This window comes from Macaca thibetana, chromosome 8, assembly GCF_024542745.1.
Source record: "Macaca thibetana thibetana isolate TM-01 chromosome 8, ASM2454274v1, whole genome shotgun sequence".
NCBI classification, from domain to species: domain Eukaryota; kingdom Metazoa; phylum Chordata; class Mammalia; order Primates; family Cercopithecidae; genus Macaca; species Macaca thibetana.
In genome coordinates, this window is record NC_065585.1 from 59,508,694 (window position 1) to 59,525,814 (window position 17,121).

At 38.2% G+C, this 17,121-nt stretch overlaps 2 protein-coding genes across 3 annotated transcripts in view; both read left to right on the forward strand.

Annotated features, from left to right (window-relative positions):
• RBIS (ribosomal biogenesis factor) overlaps window positions 1-17,121 on the forward strand; it is an 872,964-nt gene that overhangs the window by 706,542 nt on the left and 149,301 nt on the right. The gene's annotated exons all lie outside the window — the stretch shown is intronic.
• CA1 (carbonic anhydrase 1) overlaps window positions 4,762-17,121 on the forward strand; it is a 51,422-nt gene continuing 39,062 nt past the window's right edge. The window contains exon 1 of the mRNA XM_050801241.1: window positions 4,762-4,870. The gene's annotated coding sequence lies outside the window, so the exon portion shown is untranslated. The remainder of the gene's footprint in view (window positions 4,871-17,121) is intronic.

Genomic DNA, 17,121 nt, shown 5'->3' on the forward strand with positions numbered 1-17,121 from the left:
CCCACCTTAGACCATTAGGAGTGATGAGCCACTTGAGCTGCACTTTGCAGGGTCTGCATTCCCCATGCTTCTGCTCATAGCCGTGTTTGGCAGAAGCCTATTCCAGGAGTCTGTAACTTCTTTGGCAGCAGTGTTTCTTTTTTATTATGTGGGGCAGAATCCTGTTTGTCCGAGTGTTTCAGGTAAACTCTTGTGGAGGAAAGTGTTGGTTGGGCTCTCCCACAATACAGGAACGGCGCCAGGTCTCATTGTCAACTTGACCAATTTAACCAATTACGATAAAGGAACTATAAAGGAACATAGAAATTGGTTAAATTGGAGGGGTTCCTACAGACTAATACTGGAGTTCCAGCCCCAGCCATAGATATATTAATTGGCAAACAACCTGACACCCTAGTAACCATATGCACTCCAATCAGGCCATATGATTTAAAACCCATGTACAGCAGAACCCCTCTCTTCACACGTCTAGAAAAAAACAGGGACTGTTGAGAGCTTTTATATTCAGCTGCCTTTATTTTTATTAATTTTATTTTATTTTAAGTTCTGGGATACAGGTGCAGGATGTGCAGGTTTGTTACATAGGTAAACCAGTGCCATGGTGGTTTGCTGTACCTATCAACCCATCATCTAGGTATTAAGCCCCACATCCATTGGCTTTTATCCTGATGCTCTCCCTCCTCCTGCCATCACCCCAAGAAAGGCCCCAGTGTGTGTTGTTCCCCTCCCTGTGTCCACGTGTTCTCATTGTTCAGCTCCCACTTATAAGTGAGAACATGAGGTGTTTGGTTTTCTGTTCCTGTATTAGTTTGCTGAGGATAATGACTTTGAGCTCCAGGATACAAAACCAATCTGCAAAAATCACAAGCATTCCTATACACCAATGGCAGACAAGCAGAGAGTCAAATCATGAATGAACTCCCATTCACAATTGCTGCAAAGAGAATAAAATACCTAGGAATACAACTAACAAGGAAAGTGAAGGACCTCTTCAAGGAGAACTAAAAACCACTGCTCAATGAAACCAGAGAGGACACAAACAAATGGAAAAACATTCCATGCTCACGGATAGGAAGAATCAATATTGTGAAAATGGCCAAAAGACCCAAAGTAATTTATAGATTTAATGCTATTCCCATCAAGCTACCATTGACTTTCTTCACAGAACTAGAAAAAAACTACTTTAAAATTAATGTGGAACCAAAAAAGAGCCCATATAGCCAAGACAATCCTAAGCAAAAAGAACAAAGCTGGAGGCATTACATTACCCTACTTCAAACTATACTACCAGTTTACAGTAACCAAAACAGCATGGTACTGGTACAAAAACAGACACAGACCAATGGAATAGAATAGAGATCTCAGAAATAAGACTGCACATCTATAGCCATCTGATCTTTGACAAACCTGACAAAAACAAGTAATGGGGAAAGGATTCCTTATTTAGTAAGTGTTGCTGGGAGGAGAACTGGCTAGCTATATGCAGAAAATTGAAACTGAACCCCTTCCTCACATCTTACACAAAAATTAACTCAAGATGGATTAAAGACTTAAATGCAAAACCCAAAAGTAAAAAACAAACAAACAAACAAACAAACAACAACAACAAAAAAACCCTAGAAGAAAATCCAGGCAATACCATTCATAACATAGGCATAGGCAAAGATTTCATGACAAAAATGTCAAAAGCAATTACAACAAAAGCAAAAGTTGACAAATGGGATCTAATTAAACTAAAGAGCTTCTGCACAGCAAAAGGAACTATCATTAGAGCAAACAGGCAACCTACAGAGTGGGAGAAAATTTTTGCAATCTCTCTATCTGACAAAGGTCTAATATCCAGAATCTTCAAGGAACTTAAACAAATTTATAAGAAAAAAAAATGAACAACCCCATTAAAAAGTGGGCAAATGCCATTAACAAACACTTCTCAAAAGAAGACATTTATGTGGCCAAGAAACATGTGAAAACAGCTCAACATCACTGATCATTACAGAAATGCACATTAAAACCACAATGAGATATGATCTCACACCTGTCAGAATGGTGATTATTAAAAAGTCAAGAAAGAACAGATGCCGGCAAGCCTATGGAGAAATAGGAGTGCTTTTACACTGTTGGTGAGAATGTAAATTAGTTCCACCATCGTGGAAGACATTGTAGTGATTCATTAAAGATCTAGAACCAGAAATAGCATTTGACACAGCAATCTCATTACTGGGTATGTACCTAAAAGGATATAAATCATTCTGTTATAAAGATACATGCATATGTATGTTCATTGCAGCACTATTCACAATAACAGAGACATGGAATCAACCCAAATGCCCATCAATGACAGACTGGACAGAGAAAATGTGGTACATATACACCATGGAATACTATGCTACCGTAAAAAGGAACAAGATCCTGTCCTTTGTAGGGACATTTAGCTGCCTTTAATTGAGACTTTGATTGTACCGTTCAGATTCTGGCACTTTGGTCCAATTATAGCAGAATCCTAGATGCCAGCATCTTTGCTAGCTGTGCACCCACAAAGCCTTTGACTTAAAAGACAAGCAAATCAAGCTCCCAGGACCCAACATTGTATTCAAATTCTATGAATGACTCAGCCTCATTATAACACCATAGAGCCACAAAAATATGACCCACATCAACCCTAGTGGGTATCCATGTGGGAAGGATACCCTAGTCCCACACTGCCCTAGCTCAAGACCACGCCATTAAAGATGGCATGCCCCCTGCCTCCCAACCAACTATGGGCAGTGCCAACTACACTGGCACATGGAATGTCTTGCCATTCATAGGAGACCAGAGGCTCTTGGTTTTCCAGTAGCTAGTTACAGTGCTGGCTTCTGTTTTAAAAAGCGAGACCCACAAAACTGGAAGGACTTTTCAGACTTTACAGACACCTATAAAACTGTAAGTTCTGCTCCCTTTGATTGTAATTCCACTCTATACCAGGCTAAGCCCTCATGAGACCAAGTCCAGTGCCTCCTTAATGCTTCCAAGATTCAGGTTCCTGCTAAGCCCACCCACTTCTCCTGCCTAAAGGGTAATCTAACTGAAGTATCCACCCTGTGTGCTCTCCTAGGAGTAAAAGGAGCATCTGCTGGTCTCCCACTGTCAAACCATTCACTCCCTTCCATCGTCTTTCCCTTCCCGTTCTCATTGTCAGTATCCCTACTCCCACCCCCATCTCTTCTGTCCTAACAGCATCTTCTCCTCTTGCCCTCTAAAAGACTACATGAGTAAAATTCAAATCCACTGCCCCAGTTTCTCTGATATTTATACGGGCATCCAAAATACACACACATTTGACTGAAGTAGACTCTTCTGCAGTGACTATCCGTAACTCATCAGCCTGCTTCCACATATCCTACACCACACATTTACCCAACTGATAATTGCTCCAGAGATGAAAAATATTGAGAAATTAAAACCACTTCCAAACGGCCTCTTCTCCTGTATCGGGGTGCCCCCTCATGGCAAGTGGCAACTGCACTTGTGTTTTGTCAATACGTACCACAGGTGGGCTACCCAATGAACAACTGCATGCTCTCACCATATGCCCAACAAAAGCCACTGTCTTCCTCCAGTCCCATTCTTTAGTAATTTCCCTTTACCTAAATCAAGGTACAGTTGTCCAGTCTAAAGATAATGCCACAAAACTATATTGTGTCCCAACCAACAAAGGTGCTTATCCCCTCTACTTTGCCCTTCCATTACCCTGAAACTGGAAGCCATGAGATGCATTCTGGCCTCTCTTGGCATTCCTATTTATGTAAATGTTAATTATTCTTTCCCCATCCAGCCAAACGTCATTGATGTGCCACATTCGTACCTATAATACTGGGACTCACCCTTGCTCTAGGACTCACTGCGATGGCCACAAGGACCATTGCTTTAGTCCGAGAGTCAAAAATAATTGATGCTACCCTACAAATGTCCAAAACTCTAGTATATCATATTTCTAAATTACAGCAAATATTAGTCCTGCTAGACTGGGGAGCTTCGGCAAAAATGTTTTTTGACAGTAAATTTGTCCTTGATTATATATTAACTAGTCAAAGAGGTGCTTGTAACATTATTAGAGCTTCTTGTTGTAGGTGGGTTAACACCACCAATCAAGAGGTCACTAACAGAAAGCCTGGATCACAAAAACCATCACCCTAAAGAAAACCGCCTTACATGTTTAACGCACTCTGAAATTCAGTCAAAATATGACTAAAGGCCCTTGCCAAGACTGATGTATTCTCCTGGCTAACACCAAACAAATGGGAGCCTGGTTACAAGTCAGCCTTCCGGGACTTGTCACATTTCTACTTGGTTTCTTCCTTGTTACTGTCATAATAAAATGTTTTCCTGCTGTTTAGTGCAATTTAGGCCCTATTCTGTAGAAGTCTCCTCTACTGTTCAGGCCACTCAAATACCCCAAATAATTGAGTTCAAAATCAACATCAAGATAGAAAGGAATCAGTGACTAAATATATTTCATATATGGTATTTTTATTGATTATGGTGCTGTCTTGACCTAGTTTTGAGGCCTCGGCTAGAGGCTGGTCAGTTTCCTTTCTTGAGCAGCCGATTAAATCCACACCCCAACCACTTCCCTTATCAGGTTCTCACACTCCGGGGCCACTATGTACCCACTCTAATCACCACAGGGCCAGACATCAGACACTTAAGGACACAGCCCATGCACCAAAGCCCGCCAAAATTGTGCAAATTTTCAAAATTATTCAACCTAGCTAACCCCACCCTTTTTGCTATACATAAGCTGCCCTTTCCCCCTCTAGCTTGTGGTATCCAGTCCTCAGGTGCAACCCCCTGCGTGGTCCTCTGTGGCAGCCTTCTCTCATTCGGAAGTGTAAGTAACAAAATTGAAGTGTTTTGTCTGACTGCTAAAGAATCTTTAAATCTTATAAAATACAGTCCTACCTACATCTTAATTACTATTCAATGAATGAAAGCTGCAAAGTTTTAAAAACCCTTATAGTTTTTCTAAACCTTCTATATTTGTCAAGCAGATCTCTGGAAATCTGGAAATATGAAAAGGATGATATAATATTCTGGCCTCTCTTTTTTTTTTTTTTTTTTTTTTTTTTGAGACAGAGTCTCATTCGGCCACCTATACTAGAGTGCAGTGGCACCATCTCTGCTAACTACAACCTCTGCTTCCTGGGTTCAAGTGATTCTCCTGCCTCAGCCTCCCAAGTAGCTGGGATTACAGGTGTGTGCCACCACACCTGGCTAATTATTGTATTTTTAGTAGAGAGGGGGTTTCACTATGTTTGCAAGGCTGGTCTTGAACTCCTGACCTCAGGTGATCTGCCCTCCTCGGCCTCCCATAGGGCTGGGATTACAGGCATGAGCCACTGCGCCCGGCCAATATAAATTACCATTTAAACTTATTCCATGACTAATCTTCAATTTGAGGTTAATTCCCCTAAACAATTAATGCAATTGATAGATTTGGTTAATTAAGTTCTTTTAAATATCATATATTATATCAATTACAAATTCAGTCTACCTGAATCTCGCAAACATTTCAAATGCCTGACACATTAGTATCTTTTATACATCTTGCAAGTTTAAAAAAGGAGGGAGGGGGTTCTAATAATTAAAGCAATTCCAGTAAAAGTAATAATTCAAATGTATGCAGTAGTAAGTTATGTTCTCTTAAACATTCAAACACTGCATATAGACTGAAGAAAATGCTCTTGTACTTTAAAATTGAAATTATACGGTTCATATAACTGATTTTCTAATATATCAGGTTCTATCAAATGCTTCAAACAACTTAACAATCTATCATAGGTTATCCCAATGATTAAATAATTAAATTTCTAAAGTTAATACAAATATGTTAATATTGTGGATTTGACTAACTTCAACATTCTTATAGTTATTTCTTTCTTCTCCCAGTATTTTAAAGCCACTTATGCAAATAAAGAGAATAGATAGATGTATGATCTGACTGGGCCAAGGATACTGTATCAGAGAATCAAGTCCAGGGTTGAAGTGTCAGTTAAAGAATTTGAGAGAGGGGCAGGGACCTAATTAGGTACCACACATGCTCAGGGACCACACAACACAAAAGTCAATCTGCTGGACATCTCCTTGAGGTAACAGAGCTTTCCAAACTCACACCAGTTCATGCAGTCCGGTATATCATGTGTACCCTTACCTAGTTTTGTAGCCAGGCTGGAGTGCAGTGGCGCGATCTCGGCTCACTGCAACCTCTGCCTCCCGGGTTCAAGCGATTCTCTTGCCTCAGTCTCCCGAGTAGCTGGGACTACAGGTGTGTGCCACCACACTCGGCTAGTTTTTGTATTTTTAGTAGAGACAGGGTTTCACCATGTTGGCCAGGATGGTCTCGATCTCTTGACCTCTGATGATCTATCTGCCCGCCTCAGCCTCCCAAAGTGCTGGGATTACAGGCGTCAGCCACCACGCCCAGCCCCCTTACCCAATTTTTAAAGTTACCTCTTTTACAACTTTTTTGTTTTTTTGAGACAGAATCTCACTGTTACCCAGGCTGGAGTGTAGTGGCATGATCTCTGCTCACTACAACCTCTGCCTTCCGGTTCAAGCAATTCTTGTGTCCCAGCCTCCCAAGTAGCTGGGATTACAAGTATGCCCAAGTAGCTGGGATTACAAGTATGCATCACCATGCCCGGCCAATTTTTGTATTTTTAGTAGAGAAGGGGTTTCACCATGTTGGCCAGGCTGGTCCAGAACTCCTGACCTCAAGCAGTCTGCCAGCCTGGACCTTCCAAAGTACTGGGATTAAAGGCATGAGCCACCATGCCTGCCTTCTTTTATAGCTTATAATTGTGTAATTTGATAGGTGAAATTCCCTCTACAGGATATTATTTACTACTCGACTGAATTTAATGTCTTTATTGCCTGATTGGAGTCAACTTGCTTTTTACATGTTTTATATCCAGTTCAATATCAATAATCCTATTATCATTTTATTGACTATTCCCTACGTGATTAACACTATCTACTGAATACTGTATCTTAGAATATTACCTACATTTGCATCAAGCTCATGATCTATAACTCACCTACATCCACCGTTCTAGTTTTGAAATTTGGGATAGCACGTGCCAGGATATAGTTGTTCTGCCTGAGTCTTCGCTGCACCTCGAGTTATTCTGAGTTTCATCCATCTTATCTGAACATCTTCTGTGCTCTGGATTTTATTCCTCTCCAAGAGACACAAACTCATTTAGAGCATGTAGATCTTCCCTTGGGATGTTTCTATGTATTTTATTCCTTGTTTCTATCATGCCAACATTTGTTCGAAGCTTTCTATTTGTTCTAATTTTTTTTTTTCAAAAGAAAAGGAAAAAACCAGGACTTTTATGGCACCACTGGTCAGTGTAGGGCAGGTGGGTGGGACACAGCATTAGATGTGCTAGTTGGGCAGAACTGTGCTGTTACTTTTCTGAAAGGGGTAAAAAAATACATAAAATAAAACAGTGCAATGCCAGGACAGGCCAGCATGAGATAGGTGAGTTATTCCCTCCGTAGCCTTCCTTCCAGGTTGTTTTATGTGTCTTTCCTTAATGTGTCCTTACTGTCTAATTAGGTTTCTCTCATTGCCCTTATCTTAATGTTTTACAATTATCTAAGGTGGAATAGCACAGTGGAGAGAAGCAAAAATGTTGGAGTGAGATAGACTTAGGCAGAGGTGGCAATATTATAAAAATAATGATGCTTAAGCTGCAAGACCATTCATTGGCTTGATTTACTTCCAAGATCCCAGAAGGGCACAAGAAATGTTTTATATAAAATTTGCAAAAGATATTTAACCACAATCAGTCAACCCCATTATCATTTTACTACAACTGTCCGGCATCATATTTCCTGTATCAGGTGTTGTTGGAGAGGCTGCGGGCATTTTTGAGACCGAAAGGGAGGATGTTGAATTGAGAATAATTTTAGTTTGGCTTTAGTGGGACATATTTATGTGGGTATCAGTCATTTCTGTATATTGATAGTTTATTGCTAGCCATTCAGGGTAGCACCCACTATGCCAAAACAAATAATGCAGGGCCAGAAGTCACATCGAAAAGTGAAAGTGTGCTTCTTAATGGCTCCCAGGTTCAGAAATTTGTAGGTTATTGAAGAGAAACAGATGGTGAAATGCACAGAGGCAGAGCAAATCCAGGGAAAAAAATTTCAACCATCCAATGTGTAAAACTGTAAGCAGAGAATTCCTTTTTAGAATTTGACCAGAAAACCTAGTTAAGACAGGTTCTCTCAGGAATGTATCTGATAATGTCTTATGTACAATTAAAACCACATAATACGTTACAAAAGTTTTTTGATGAAAATAGTGCAAAATTAAAGAATCCTGTGTATTAAGACACAAACCTATAGTAGTACTTCAAATGTGTGTGAAGTTTTATGAATCCCAATATTAATAAGAACAAACACAAATTTTAATCAACCATGCTTGAAATAAGACTGAAATATCTTTCTATTCTCTCTACAGAAAATAATATAAAATTTTTGTCATATGAAGAGATAATTCGGAATCATGAAATTTAAATATAGATAAAAACTATTAGAGAATTGTGTCTGGCAGTGGCTGAATATAAAATTTTTTTTTATTTTGTGATTTTTTGATATTTAACTTTGTAAAATATTTGATTTATTATAAATCATTTTCTTGTTCTATATAGATATTCACTTTAGTCACTAATTTTTATTATTAATTTTGTATTCTTTTTGTGGTGAAATTAAATTTACTACTTTAAACATTTTAAGGTATACAGGTCCGTGGCAGTAAGTACATTGACATTGCTGTGCAACCCCCATCGCGCTTCATCTCCATAACTTTCTCATCTTTCCAAACTGAAACTCCATATTCATTAAACAATAACACGCCACTCCTTCCTCCCCCGAGCTCTGGCAACAATTATTCTATATTCTAGGTATCACATATAAGTGGAATTACACAGTATTTGTCCTTTTCTATCTGGCTTATTTCACTTAGCATAGTATCTTCAATCTTCATCCATATTGTAGCATGTATCATTTCTTTTTAAGGCTGAATAATATTTCCATGTATGAACAGTAGTACCCCTTATCTGCGAGGATACGTTACAATACCTGAAACCATGGATAGTACCGAATCCTATAAACACTATGTTTTTTTCCTTATATAAACACACCTATGACAAAGTTTAAATTTTAAATTAGGAATAGGAAGAGATTAACAACAATAACTAATAATAAAATAGAACAACTATCACAATATTTCATAATAAAAGTTATGTGAATATAGTCTCTTGCTCTCAAAATATCACATTGTACTGTACTCACTCTTCTTGTGATGGGAGATGTTGCAATGCCTCTGTGATGAGATGACAGGAAGTGAATGATGTAAGCATTGTGATGTAGCCATAGTCTTTTAACCTTCTGTGTTCCTGAATCGGTGTAACCAGCCCTTACTTGTAGTAAGCGGCTTGGTGTCACTCATTTCTTGCTTGCTGAAGTCTTCGCAGATGCTCAGTGCTTTCTCTTGCAACAAGTTGTTATCAGAACATGTTTTCTAATTATGTCTTCCACCCACACATTTAATGCCTTTTCCATCTTAACTAAACACCCAGCATGTACCGTAGCTGTAACTTTTACAGTTTCAGTTGCAACAGCAACACTAGCACGAATTTCTTTTTCCTCCTTCACAATTGCCTGGATAGAAGATTTGATTTTACCATAGATCTTAGCAACCTCAGTATATGACTTTTTTCCTTCCCTTATTAAGTCAAGAGCTTTCACATTTTCACTTAAAGGGAGGACTGGTGGCTTCTCTTTGGCACATCCAAATTACCAGTGTCACAAGTCTTGGGCTTTGGGACCATTATGAAGTAAAATAAGGATTTTACTTACACACAAGCACTGCAACATGGCAACAGCAAATCTGATAACCGAGAAGGTACTAAGTGACTCAGGGGAAGGCAGCGTGTACAGAGGCGATACGATGGGCAGAGGGGAGATTCACGGCACCACAAGGATGGAGTGGGATGCTGTGAGATGTCATCACACTACTCAGAATGGCATGCAATTGAAAATGTATTAATTGTTTATTTCTGGAAGTTTCCATTTAATAATTTTGGACTGTGGTGGATCATGTGTAACTGAAATGGAGGAAAGCAAAGCTTTGGTTAAGGGGGAAACTACTGTACACATAGTGCCACATTTTGTTTATTCATTGATCTGACCATAAACACTGGGTTTGTTTCCACCTTTGGACTATTGTGAATAATGCTGCTATGAACACAGCTGTACAAATATCTGTAGCAGCCCCTGTTCTCACTTCTTTCAGATATATACTCAGAAGTGGAATGCTGGACCGTAAGGTGGTTCTATGTTTAATTCTTTGAGGAATCACCATACTGCTTTCCACAATGGTGACAGCTCTTCACATTCCCACCAGAAATGCACAAGGGTTCTAATTTCTCCACATCATCACCAACACTTGTTTTCTGTGGTATTTTTGTCTGGTTGGCTTTTCTTTTTGTTTCATAGTAGCCATCTGATGAGTACAAAGTGCATTCTTTTTTAAAAAGGGCCTCCCAAAAACCTGGGTCTTCCCTGTGGTCGGGTCTGAACTTTAGTTCTACCATGGCATATGGTCCATCGTCCATGATTTTGTTTCCTGGCTTATAAAATGAGGATTAAAAAAACATGCCTCTAGGATTGTTTTAAAGATTTGGTGAAATAATATATGTGAAACCATTAGCATGGAATCTACACTTAAAAAGTAACAATCCCTTTCATTATTATTTACTTACACATCTTTCTCCTGTACAACATTTTGAGCTTCTCACTCTTTTTTTTTTTTTTTTTTTTTTTTTTTTTTTTTGGTCACAACACCCAGCTTAGGACCTGACATATACTTGGTGTTTAATGGATGTTTGATGGTTGAGCTTAAACTCATCCATAGAAGACAGGCCACAATTCTTTTAGTCACAATGCATATAGAAGTTCAAAAGTTCCTCAGTGAAGAGAAACTGGAAGCAAATATCAGAACCTTGCTGCTCTGTAATTCACTGAGTGCAATTAAGTCTTTATCAACACAGTACAATCTTTACTGTTCTCATTCTCTAAAGTAGCTTCACTCATGCTCAGTAGATGATTTTATTTTTCTCATTAAGTTGTAAATTATATTACCTCTCTAGGTATTGCTTTAGACAAATATTTGTATTGGGTGGATCCTACCTGACTACTGTTGACAAGATTCTGGTGCACCAAAGGGCAAGACAGCCTCAATGGCATGTGATTTAGGATGCTGCCTCAGCTGGGCTGATTTCTGCTTGGGTGTACTACACACGGCATTAAAGCCTGAAATATTCAGAGATCCCATTCTTTGGAGGTTGCCTTAGGATTCATGAAAGCCCAGCAACTGTATTCAAAATTGTGAGCATGTGTGTATATGCACACGTACCTGAGAATATGTGCACTTTCAAAGGAAACAAACCTAACTTTTATCATAATTTCAAAGGAATGCATGACCAAAAGAATTAAGATTAACAGACCTAGAAAGCCTAGGGCACCAGAATCATTATCGAGCCAGAGGCTTACCTTTAGGAAAAGAAACACGTCTTGAAACCATTTGTGGTATGAATTCAGATCTTAGGGGAGATAGAACCCCCAATTACTAGGACCAAGGCACAGAATCAGCTAACCAAACTCCAGGGATGAAGAGTCATTGGAGTTGACAGGGTAATTTAAATCTCCTTTAAACTCCCTCTACCTGCACACAAGATAGATACAGAATCCGTGGATCCATCCCAAAGATGGCAGTAGTCATTACAGCTGGGAGCTATTCAGAGAGGCATTCAGATATCACACTGTGCCACATGTTAAATGCAGACAACCAAAGGTGATAGAAGAATTATGACATCAAATTTAAAATTCCTAGAAGTATCCAGAATAGTACGAAAATGTAAATTTAACACTTCTAAGATCCATTTAAACTTAACAATGGCAAGTTATATTTTAACCTATTTTGTGTCTTAATCTGATAAGAAGAAATTTGAAATTGTGCATCTTTTAATACAGGACTGATTAAAATAATTTCTGAGAAAAGTCAATAAAAATGAATATTAGCTAAGAAAAGAAAGTCTAAGACATAAATTTTAAATAGTGTATCTGTACATACTTATACTACACGTTGTCATAAATTTTGAGAGTACTTTTTATTTTTAGAAAATTGAAATTACTTTCTATTTACTCTCTGTAAATAAAAAGCATTTCTACTGAGACATGGTTACTGAGTTGCATATTTACAGAAATGAGCTAGAATGTTTTACTCTCTAACTACAATAAAATCATCCAAGGTGATCATAAAGTTCCCATATCTCTTTCTAAAGAATAAAAATAAAATAGAACAAAGCTAAAAGATTTTTGAAGTTTTTTTTTAAAAAACTCCAAGGTTTTAGTACTATTAAAAATGCCTAAGTTTAGAGGGTTTTGATTCAATTTCCTCTGAATTTCACTCTTCCCATGATAACCAGTCACTACCATTTGTATCCCCAGAGGTCTGAATGAAGTCTGAACAAAGCTTACTTCAATTGATTTCCTGCCAATCTGAGATAGACTGAGACTGTCAAAGTGAAGGAAAACCAGTACAAATAAACATATAAAATACAAGAAGCATAAATCCTTATGGGCTTATAAATTACAGGTATTAATATATAACCATCACTAGTTCTCTAGAACAGTCCTAACCTATTCTATGGCTGTGCCATCTAGCCCTTAATGACGGGGTTCAGCTTCAAAGACAGCTGATTCAATTTCCCCCCATTTCGGTTGCTGGCCTAATTCTGAAAGGTTTGATGTCATGTTATTTCTCACTACAGAGGAAGTAGTTTGCTAGCCACATTAAACCCTATGTAGCCAGATTCTAAGGATCTTAACTTAGTTGGTCAGATATTACTTGGCTATTTGTCGAATTGTAATCCTATCCTCTACATGCAAGTCCAGGACTATAACAGTTTCTTAATCATAAGTAAAAGTAATTTCCAATTAATAAGAAACAGACTAACATGGGTAACAGGCATAAGGGATGAATGGAGAACATCAAGATTGACCCACCATAGTGCCAGGGTTCCCATTCATTTCCCTTTCAGGTAGCCATTTGCAGTATACTTTTAAAAGAGAACCCTGTTCACATGCTTTCTCTTAAGTACAACTTTTGCATCAACCAAAGATGAACTAGCTATTATGATACAAAGGACCAAGGGAAGCTGCTCTGGCTAAACATCTCCTTCTTGCTGGCCCTACCAGTCCATGGCATTTTATTGTTTAAAATGCATTTCTTTACTTAAGATCTTTAAAATCACCATGTAAAGCAAAGATGTGACTAGAAGTTACCACATTAAGCTATTTTCTGTCATTAATGCATTGATATGAATTTGTTTCAAGATGGTTAACTAGCCAAGGTTACTCATTGAATGTTGGAGAGATGCGTCCTAGGCAAGCCGGGGTGATCTCCAAAGTGGGGTAACCAAGAGCATTAGGAAACTGAAGTTGGAAAAGAGAGGGTAGCATGAAAGATGAAATGTGATGTAAATAAGGCTGTAGCAGGGCAAAGTCATTTCACAGATCTGTAAACAAACTGCAATGCTGACCTCTGGTTTCCCTAACATAAGAGCTTTCGCAAAGTAAACATCTTATTTAAAAATAATAGCTCAAATAGCCATGCAATTATGATGCACAGTTTAGCTGAGATGGAGAAGAATCTCAGAGGGAAGAACCCAGAGATTAGGGTTCAAGGCTGGGAGAGAAGTGACTACTTCCTTGGAAATGTTCCTAGGTGTCCTGATCTGCCACTGAGCTACTGCCTTCAAACTCAAACTGCAAGGGAAGCTTTTTTCTAGCTTCCCTGGAAAAAACCCATGACCCCAAAATCCTTCCCTTGAAGCTCTGTCCAGAGACTTGGTACCGCTTCAGGTAGAAAATCTGGGAAGGAGGACCTGCTGGAAAGTTATAAGACTGGCGTGACAGTGACGAGTCCGGAACCTCCTGGCTCTGTTGCACAGTGCTTAAACTCCCTTAGAAATGAGGCATTGCCCCGAAGATAGTATAAGGTTATAATTATCTAAAGTTTTCTTTTTTTTTTTCCATGTTTCTCTTTCCCAAAAAAAAAAAAAGTTTAAGAACAATGAAAAATCAATCTTGAACAATTATAGGGAAACTCAAAAGAGCACACTGTGCATTTCAGCTGCTTCAGTCACAATGAAACAATCATTAAAAAGATATTATGTTTGTTTCACACAAAGAAAATGTGAAAAGAACACCTCCGTATTTTTAAAGCAATCATGTACCACAACTAAAGACAGGTAAAACTTTTAAATGTTAAATTTGGCCAGGCTCGGTGGCTCACACCTGTAATCTCAGCACCTTGGGAGGCAGAGAAGGGTGGATCATGAGGTCAGGAGTTCAAGATCAGCCTGGCCAACATGGTGAAACCTTATCTCTACTAAAAATACAAAAAAATTACCTGGGCATGGTGGCACACGCCTGTAGTCCTAGCTACTCAGGAGGCTGAGGCAGGAGAATCACTTGAACCTGGAAGGCAGAGTTTGTGGTGAGCCGAGATTGCGCCACTGCACTCCAGCCTGGGCAACAGAGTAAGACTCTGCCTCAAAATAATAATAATTATTATTATTTTAAATTTAATTTAATTTTTTAATTTTAAAATTACAAATGATTCGTAAACATTCTGTCCTCTCTTCTTTCAATATTTTGTTTTTGTTTATTTTCTAATATGTATAACTAGCTGGAAACTTCTACAGTTCATATTCTTTTATAAGCAATGAAAAAATAAGTGAGATTTAATACATAGAAATAATTTTCTATTATTCTTAAATACTTTTGTTTTATTTAATGCTTTTGTTTTATACAACATACAAAATACTACAGCAGCACATGTAGTGTAATAGACAGCTTAGTCATAGTCTTACTTTTTAAAAAATTGTATATCATACATAATCTCAACCCCAGTATCAGATCTATCACTTGTGTACATCTTGCCTTTATTCCTATTCTTGCTTCTGGAAATCTTAGCCATTTCTGACAAAGGGTATACAAGGAATATTTCTAAAGCAGTGGCTCCCTAAGTGTGGTCCTCAGAGCAGCAGTATCAGCATCATCTGGGGCTTGCTAGAAATGCAAATTCTCAGCTTCCATTCCAGGCCCACTGAATCAGAAACTCTGAAGGTGAGGCTGGGCAATCTGTGTTTTAACAAAGCCCTCTGATGCACAGAAATGTTTGAGAACCGCTCGCTTAAAGGAACCACAAAGCAAAGATTTTTTAAAAAGGTTTCAGAACTTATCCCTAGCTTTGTTTTTCTCTTTCCAATCATTTAATTTAAAAGTTTTCTCTTATGCCACAGAGTTGAGTGAGATTCCCCTGACTCCCTTGGTTTTTTTCAAACAAGCGTGTTTATTTTCCTCTTAGGAGTATAATCATCATGTAGATCGTACAAAATAAAATAACTTCTCCATGTGTTCATCTGGTTAGGAGATTTCCAATTTTATAAGGCAATAAAACAATATTCAAGGGAGCATAATAGCTATATTGACATGTCAGTAGACATGTAGAAACTACAGAAATGGTTCTTTTCCTCTTATAAACTTTTCTTATTGGTTAAAACAAGATTTTATTAAAATATTGACTCATTCTTAAGGCAAGAAATTTTTAATTTTTAAATTCTATAATCTGTCTCTGAAATTCTTCAGATTAATATCTCAAAATCTTATAAACTTTTAAATATGAGGTTAAGAAAAATTTAAACAATTTTATTACAAAAAGAATATATGTTATTTGCAACTATCAAACAATACAGATGTAAATCAAGTAAAAATTAACAATCTGTCCTCTTTTAGAGTCATGTTCTCTTCAAGGCAACAAATGTTAGTAGACTGGTGTTTCTTTCTAATCTCTCTTCACTGAATGCATAAATGTGTAGATGCGAAAACATTTCATATGCAAAATCAGGATCATATTATGCCATTGCTCTTCAATTCACTTTTTACACTTAAAGTATCACAAAAGCACTTGTCTAGTATCACTATTCAATTCCATTCCCCCTTGAGGTTATTTTGAAATGCCTGCTCTTATAAACATTGATTCAGTTAGCATCCTTGCACATTTATTTCCAATTACTCTTGCTAATTTTTCAATTGCACAGACTCCTAAAAGTGAGATATTTGAATCTAACTCTATGTCCATTTATAATTTAAATAAGAGCTGCAAATGAATTATTGGAGCACTTTGTGTTTCCACAGGAATATTATCAGTCTTTTGAATTTTGTCTCCCACTCCCATGGTCTCTCATTGTTTTGATCTACATTTCTCTAAACAGTGGTCACATAGATTATCTCTTCTCACACTGTTGGCCATTGGCTATTTTGTGAGCAAAAGGTCAAAAGTCTTCCTTGGAGGCTAAGGGGGAAAAGTGACCTTTTGAAGCTCCAGGTGAGAAACAGCATGATGGGTGGCACACAGTAACTCACACCTGTAATCCTAACACTTTGGGAGGCCGAAGTGGAAGGATCACTTGAGCTCAGGAGTTCTAAACCAGCCTGGGCAACATAGTGGGACCTCATCTCTACAAAAATAAATAAGTAAATAAAAAGAAAAAAGAAGGAAGAAAGAGCATGGTGGGGCTTCTCCCCTCCTTAACTGTGTAGATTAACAATAGTTCCGCTGAAAGTTGCAGTTCCTCTCCAGGGCCGCTACAGTTGGCCTGCAGACGCAAGCTGTACATAGGATATTGGCAAAGGGAATTTTTCTCCAAAGACCAAGAGACATCTACCAGGTTTCACTGATTGCACCCACTCAGGGAGCCAAGGGTTCTGAGTTCCTTATCCCAGGGCAAAACATCTATCCTGTACCTAGGGGAGCCACTGCCCTATGCCTGGGTCTATAGAAGCCTTCATTATTTTGGAGGTCCCTAGGCCTTGTGTATTCTACTGATTGATTCTTACCTGCAGGGCATTAACAAGAAGGGGGGGTCATGGATATGCAATGAAATTGTCATCTTTCCCAATATCTTGTATTTTCTTCATGTGTATGGCCACAGTTGT